Consider the following 8,298-nt stretch of genomic DNA (forward strand, 5'->3'; position numbering starts at 1 on the left):
TAAAATGACATCCTCATCAGAGCTATTTAGTAGCTTTGAGAGAATGACTACTAGATTTAAATGTTACCTCAGCTTTGGCAAAATTTTTAGACGCTAACATCTCTATGTGACTACCCTCCATAAATAGGAAATAAAATTCAAAATTGCGCTAGAACTTTGAATCATGACTTGCTAATTACTCTCACGTCAGATGCTATCTTGCTCTGCCTGCTCTGTAACGCATATTTTCAAGGACATATCTATAATCAGATCATTGAATTGTTGACTAAGGCAGCGTCACCCACGAGAACGATAATGTAAGCCATATGTAATCTGAAGTCGTCTAATAACCACACTAGAAGAGGCAAAAAGAACATGTGGAGTTAATTTTAGTAATATATTTTATTTAATCCATTATATCCAAAATATTATCATTTCAATATGTAATCGATATAAAATGTTAATAATGAGATATTTTACTTTCTTTGTACTGTCTCAGAAACTGGTGTCTATTTTACGCTTACCGCTCACCTCAGTTGGGATTTGATGTATTTTGAGTGCTCTGTGGACACCAGTGGCTCATGGTGACTCTATGAGATGCAGCAATTCTAAGGAGTGAGAGGAGTGTTTATCTTAAACGGAAGAAGGCAGCTGAGTTTTAACTCCTGCGTCATGGAGAGATTTACATGGGCTTCGGGTTTCGGTAATACCTGTTTGCTGTTCCCCTACACTGTGCCAAACTCCAGAGCCCATCGGCTGAGCATGACAGCCAGCCCTGTGGGTACAGTCATCTGTCCACAGGCCATCTGTCGCCATGGGTAGCACCTCGTGGCTGCCTCGCTACTCGCAGCCCGGCCAGGGTCCTTTCTCTTCCTTCACACCCAGCCTCTCCGCCCAGTGCACACCCACCTGTGAGTCTGTGGGTCCTCCTGGTGGCGTTGTAACCGTGGCCCCTGTACCGTAAGGACAGCTGGAGCTGGAAGCCCAGGGAAGTGCTTGAGTCCTCAAAGACAGGACTCGTCCCTGGTGATCAGGGAAGGTGAGGGGGCTGCATCCAAACAAAGGAAAATAGGTCAGGCCCCAGACCACTGGGACGTCGTACTCTTCCTCTGAAGGCAGGTGTGACCCTACTTCTAGATTATTCTTTCTCAAAAGTGAAAAAGCAGAAGGAAAACGAAGAATATCTATTCAGTACACATTACTTTGGGATCTTTTAAAAAGAAATTAGGAGTCTGAATTTGCTTGATGACCTTTTACTTTTTCTTATGTGTTCATGTTTTAAACCCCAACACGTCACTCATAATATATTCTTCCAGTTCTGTAATAAGTTAAACATCTCTGTGTGCACCCACACATACACAAGCCCCCCAACTGTCTTGCACTTGTTTCCAAAGGTGGACTGTTCTTTGGAGATGTAGCAAATCAATTCTCCTCAATGTTGAAAATGGAAGAGCTCATTTCCAAACCTGGAGAAATCGCTGAACAAGAATATTCTGTTTATATATGAGTTTAAAAGCTGTTCTGATATTTACTGTCCCTTGCGAGGCTATTCAATAAAAAAATGTAGCTTTCAGTTCTGTGCTGTCATGTTCAATAGAATACCACAGAACATATCAATCATAGACTGCAATGAGCAGGTTTATTGATTGCAACAAACCAAAAAAGAAAGAGACAAAAATTAATTCTCTGTGTTAAGGTCTTAGTCCATCATCTTTAGAAATTGTACAAAATTAAAACATTCTCCAAAGGCATTTCCAGAGTGGATCCTTAAACATTCATAAACCAAAAAATAGATAAATATATTAAATTAATGTTCTATTTTTATTATATAGTAACATACTAAACAAGACTAAGTCTGTATTGATAGTGTGGCACACTGATTTAGCATAGGTCTTCTAGCTATAGAAACTGGTGAATGATTTTGTCTAGCAGTGTTGTAGGGAAGCCTGGGCCAGGGCCAGGGCCGAGGCCTTGGCAGGACCCCTGGGTGAGTGACATCTGGAGAGATGGACAGTAGGGCTGAGGAATCACTGGGTAAATGTGTAGAAGAGCAGCTCTGAGCCACTGTGGCAATTTTTAAAAGTCACGTTTGATATTGCTGGGTTTCTGACTTCAAAACAAGACCCTGAAGCTTGGGGCAAGGTGGGAGGGTGGAAAGCAGGGGCTTTGCCCATAGCGTGAGCCCTAGATACACTGCCCCTGTGCCCTTAAAAGCCCCCGTCAGGTATCCTACTGCCCTGTTGTCTCCTGCCAGAGCATGTGGCATTTTAAGGCAGAGGAGTCTTGCCACAGGCTTGTGACACTCAGGAACTGAGGTCACAGTCTTGTCCCCACCATGGTGCCTGGACCCTGTTACCCCAAAGATCCATACACTTCTCCCAAACAGTTGCAGTGTGCTGAAGGGAATCCTCTACCCAGAATGGTTTCTGCTGGAGGAAACCCTAGTGGTGGCCACAGCAGAGCACGGGGAGAGGGGAGAGTTTCAAAGTTGGGGATGAGTTTCAATCTCTTCCTATTGCCAGAGTCGCTTAGAATCTATCTTCTGAAAACCCAGCTCTTTCCTTGCCCTGCAGGGTTTTGCTGTTCCTCAAGTGGTGGGGCAAAGAGCTATGATCTCTTTCTTTTCTGCCAGTGTGCCCGCCCTTACAAGCATCTTCTAGGCTTCTGGGCACCTGGCTGTCACCTGAGATCCTCTCTGTGATTCTGGAAAGCTACCTATAGTGTTTAATCATCTACAGGTCTCTCTCTTCAAGATGCAATGAAAAACAAGGCTAGAAGTCTGCCCCTCTCTGCTACTAAAACCTGCTTACAAAAGAGGTTTGTTTGCCTTTAATACAGGAACACACGGAATCACATGCCCCCGACCCAATTAGCAATATGAATGAGCTAGGAGTCCTTTTCTGCATGCAGGCTGGGGGAGGGTTGCAATGAAATAATCTGTATTTTTAAGTGTTTCTGAGAAATGAAGACCTCCAGGGCAGAGGGAGAGGGCGGATCAGGAAATAGCTATGCAAATGGCGTGCCTGTGAAATTACTAAAACTTTGATCAGGAGCATTAACAATGCTCCCGCATTCACAAGTATGAAACAGGAATGAGTAAGACTGGGCATGTTTTGGAAGAGATTGCAAGAGTGTTTACTTACATGGTTTGTCGAGCAGTCAATGAAGTCCACGGCTGTTCTGGACTTGCACTACGCAAGCAGGCCAGGTATGACAAATGCGGTCACACATTCCTCTCTCATTATGACTCTTGGGGACCACAACGATTTTGACATAAAGCCAGAGGGATTGGATCTCCTATAAAGCCAGCTGCGTTTTGTTTTCAATCTCTTTCTAACAATACAACTGTTCACCCTTCTGGGTAGTAAGTAGGGTCCTAGAGTCTGTGACACTGTAGTTCATGAGCAACTCCACCTTGCAGTCAGTAATTGAGGCTATGCCAGAGAATGGCTTGGGCCACAGCCACAAACTGGGACACTCAAGCCAGGTCTTATGTGGCCCACAGCAGCCAGGGCAATAGCATGATCATTCCTGAGTCATGTCCATTGCTGGCCGGTCAGTACTGCCTGGTAGTGGTGGCTTTTGAAAGTTAAGATATTAAAATGTGATTGTACAAACAGCATTTCTGGATCTCTCTCTCTCTCTCTTTCTCTCCTCTCTCTCTCTCTCTCTCTCTCTCTCTCTCTCTCTCTCTCTCTCTCTCTTTCCTGGGGCCCAAACTCAGGATGTTGTGCTTGTCAGGCATGTGCTGAGCTGCCTCCCTGGCCCTGGACTCATCTTTTTAATGCTTTTATTTTAGAAAAAACATTAGAAGGGGATTGCCAGAACAATTACCAAATAGTAAGTCTTGCAACATTGATTTGCATGTCCACTGCTTAAAATTCATCATTACTCAGTCTGTCCCAGATTGAATAGATCGGGTTCTGGTAGTTACTGGCCCTGTGTGTTCATATCTCAGACAATAAAATAATTCTCAAGTATTTCTGTTGGGTATGGAACACCATATATAGGAAAACAATAAAATAAACTTGACTGCTAGCAGTATTTTTTAGAATTTTATAAATTCACAGAAAAGTCAGCCAGTTGAATACCAACAGGCATTGTATGGGCTACAAATTGTGGGGTTGAAATAAAAACTTCAGGCAATATTTATGAATTTTTAAGTTAAAGTATTAACTTTAAATTAAAGCCAAAATAAGGGTTGAGAGCTTTTAGTTTTCTTTTTTTTTCCCCCAAAGCATTTTAAGACTAAATTCTGTGAGGGATTATCTGTGAAGTGTCTTTTCTTTTATTACCCTCATAAATTTTAGGAGTGGCTTTGATCAAACGTTCTGTCATACTTGGTTCCTACATCTTTTACTCATTCGTTAATAACTTTAAAAACATTTATCCTATTTTTGTGGTAGAGAAAGAGGAAGTTTCTAAGTAGTCAAAATGAAACACTGAAAATAGGACATAGTAAACGATAACTAAATTGGGGTATTTTCACCCCCAGAAAGCAACGTACCATGTGAAATCTTGCCAGAGTATTTTAAGATTACTGTGTGCAAAGAAAATGTACCAGAGAATCACAACCCTCAGAGAAGAAGCACTGAGGAGGTGGGAGGTAATTCCAGGAACGCGACTCTAATACCACCATGTTGTCAGGACCTAATACTTCAATCAGCGGAGCTTTCTGGCTGGTCTTTAAAACACACATGGGCAAGTAGTAGCGCAGGCAAACACACAGAGAACTTGCAAATTAAGGGAGTTCACGCTCCGCTAACTTCCTCTGGACGTTGGCCCCAGGGGTCCACCTCTGAGGAAAGTGATGCCTGGCTTTCCATGTCTCTGATTCAGTTTCTCACAATAAGCATGCTCTATCTCGGATTGGAAGCTCACAAAGAATTTCTCGAGAGAATCCATGGCTGCGTTGGCCACAAGGTTCTCTCTGAAAAATGGGAAGAAAGACTTGTTCACAGATGAGTCAGTCCAGCTTTTAAAGCAGTTTATCTTCGTGGTATTTCCAAGAGCATAAGTGTTATTAACAGAATAAGATGGTCATGACAGGAAGAACACGGTAGAAAAAAACAAGAACATTTAAGCCAAAAGCAATTGACTTTGCCAGTAACTTGCTACGTTTCCTTTGTTTTATTATGATTATTGTAAGAGCTGGGGCTGAGGCGAAAGTTTCCTACACCTGCGCCACCCGGACACACAACTTGTCTGAACCTATAGTGAAGTGAATATACACAGGAATACCCAGGTCTCTGATCTAATAAACCCTTTAGGAGCAACAACAAACTTATTTTGCTGTGTTGTCAAGAAAGTAGATTGTAATTCATTAATATTTGCAGGAGTTCACAAAAAGAAAACACTGCAAGCAGGCACAGGGGCCAGGGGTTCGATCCCCAGGCCTGCCATGCCAGCACCACCCCTGGGGCACAGTGAGATGGCAATTGAGCCTGGGCGTGATGGCGCAAACCTATAATCCCAGCTCTTGGGAGGCTGTAAACAGGAGAATCACTATGAGTCCAATCTAGTAGTGAGACCCTGAACACCCTATAGACCCTTCCCAAAAAAATACAAAAATTAAAAAAGAAAAAGAAAAATTTAAAAAAGAAAATAAAAACTAAAAACAAAAACAGTAGCACAAACGCAGATTAGGTGTCAGAGTGGTGGGGAACGCTAGAGGTAGCTTGGCTCTCCAGGGATTAACACCTATAGAGATAGCAGTGACTTCACAAAGGTGCATACTTGTTAATTTCTTGGCACTGAGGAAAAGGAACAGATGGACAGTCACAGAGGAAAGAATTTCTTTTAAAAGCAGAGATCTTTCACTGATTAGGTAGAAGAGCTGGAGGCCCACTCTAAGGGGTGATGTACACAAGGCTGTCATGGCTTTAGTGGGAGTCCTGTCACCTACTGCTGAGCCAGGACTAAGGAGGACCCTGCTCTCTGCCGGGTCTGGGATGTGTGTCCTTGCTGGGGTGGCACGACATAAAGTATTTGAGTGTTTTCATTTGGGAAAAGCTCCCTGGTGACCGCCAGCTGGAGCTAATATGAATAACTCATTATGAGATGGGGAGGGAGAGAGAGAGAGAGAGGTTTATTAGGCAGAAAGTTTCAAGCAGGGACCCTCCATAAAGCCCGGGTTGGCATCCATCTCTCTGCCAATAGCCAATTACATGACATGGGACACAAATTTCACCTCTACCCCAGCTTTGTGGTCTGTAAAATGGGAATAGTTATTGGGCCTTCCTCACTGGCCTGTTGTGAGTCTTAAACCAGTTATTGCTTGAAAACCACTCAGAAGGATTTTTTTTTTTTTGGGGGGGGGGACTGGCTCAGGATGCCTTAAGGGCAGGTCTGACAGCATGAGGGTCTGGGGATCGAGCCACAGAATCCTAAGCCTCACTGCTTTGCTTAAGCAGGCACTTAAACAACTGAGCCAATGGGCAGGCCCCGGAAACCACTCAGAATAAGCAGTGGCACGGTCCCTACCAAGTGCTACCTGTAGCTACTACTGTTACGTAAGTGTAACAACGAAAACGTTCTTGCAAAGAGCGTTCACTGAACACTGTGATGAGCCACGCAGAGCCAGACAATGGGTCACATACCCAGCTTGAAGCGACTGTGCTCTGCTCGCTTTGTGCTGTCACTGTGTAAGGTAGCACTGACAGCAGGAGGCGCGCCTTGCCGAGTGTGCGCTCGTATCAGCACAGCTATGCTGCTGATGTCCGTGCTACCCACAGCGGCAGAGCTGCTCCATGTGGGAGTCTTGGGCCCTGGGTGTCTCCACTGGGCCCCAGAATTTGGCTTTCCAGATGTGGGCAGGTACAGGTCCACCCGGGATTCTGAAAGCACTGAGGCTGTTTCACTGGTGAATAGATGTAAATACAAGCCTTCCCAGCCCTGCTCACCACGTGGATGCAATAGTGTGATTGATTTTTTAGTCACAGCAAATGATTTGGTTCCTCGCCATAGAGAAAACAATGTGGCCAGGAACCAGAACTGTTGCTGTTCCCTCAAGCCAGGCTCTCAGCCCCAAAGCGGTACCTGGGATCTGTGAGCCCAGAAGGCTCCATTTGTATCATGGAGACAGCTACTAAGTCTTGGGGGCTCCAGCTACTAAGTCCTGGGAGCTTATGCATTTCTGTATTGCGTGTGGAACAAAGTTGTGACCCCACCTAGACGCTCAGTGCAAGGCCTTAAGAGTAATCAGGAACCACGACCCTGGGGCCGCCCACCCCTTCCCTACTGTGCCCTTCCTTCCATTTCTGGTTCATATGAAGCACTAAAAGCAAATGCAGTTTTATGGGTGCCCAAGAGGCACAAGCATGCCACGTGGTCAGCTTGGTGGGACCAGCTCATGAGGGAGCAACAACAACAATGTGATCATCTTTGTTTTCGTCAGTCACTCCTTCATTCAACAAATCCATGCTTTGCAATGCTGCCTCCTGCGTGCTATGCTGAAGAGGATGAGAGGGGGATTGACACAGTGCTGCCTTTACCAATCACCAGTGCAGGAGGAGAAGCCCGAGTACAAGAACCCACCGATGCACTCATACGGGGAACAGAGAAAGGAAGGTTGCAGAGGGAGACTCAGAGGCCTGCTCAGGCCTCGGGTCTCTAATGGAATCTGTCCAGTTGTACCTTAAGTAACCATGGACCGACCCCTAGGAACTGAAGGCTTTCCCTCAGAATGCAATCCGTTGAGTTTCAGTTTGTGTGATCAGACTATTAGGTGCCAGGCTGCTCTAAACTAGTGCTTCTTAGAACACGCTGGAGTGGGACATATGCTCCTCTGGGATCTGAAGACAGCTCAAGGAATACACAAATAGACCCAGTGCAGGGAGACTTCACATCGGTTCTGGAACCTTCCTTCACCTTCAGTATCTAAAACAGAGCACTCAAAGCAAGTTCTGCTTCAAAAAGGCCTCTGGGATTTGAAGGCTTTTCTGGAAATAAATGCCTTTTAGGTTTAAATGATTTTCATCAAACGCTAGGAAGGGAAGGCCCACCCGCAGGAGAGGCAGTGGGGTGCTGGGTCTTCCGCGGGGCCTCTCGGACCCTCGCCCACGGGTTCTGCTTCTTTCCCTCTGTTTTCTGCTCAGCTATTATTTTTGATAAGGTACCTGAAAGCACGTCCTTCCCTGGGGTCTTTAAAGGTTTGGCCCTCAGCCTGTCCTGGCCAGGCTTCCGCGCCACCCTCCCTCTTCCAAACCGAGTGGTCCACGCCCCGGCCGGGGCTGCGACCGTGAGGTCCGGAGCGTGGCAGCCCCGCGCCGCCTGGGGGCCGCAGGAGCCCGGGCTGCACGCCCGCACCGCCGCCCGGCC

General features: G+C 45.7%; 1 protein-coding gene across 1 annotated transcript in view; it reads left to right on the top strand.

The window, feature by feature from the left end:
* The window catches only part of Arid5b (AT-rich interaction domain 5B), a 179,086-nt gene that overhangs the window by 126,260 nt on the left and 44,528 nt on the right, over positions 1-8,298 (top strand). The gene's annotated exons all lie outside the window — the stretch shown is intronic.

The sequence above is a fragment of the Octodon degus genome, unplaced genomic scaffold, assembly GCF_000260255.1.
Source record: "Octodon degus isolate 3935 unplaced genomic scaffold, OctDeg1.0 scaffold00046, whole genome shotgun sequence".
NCBI classification, from domain to species: Eukaryota; Metazoa; Chordata; class Mammalia; order Rodentia; family Octodontidae; genus Octodon; species Octodon degus.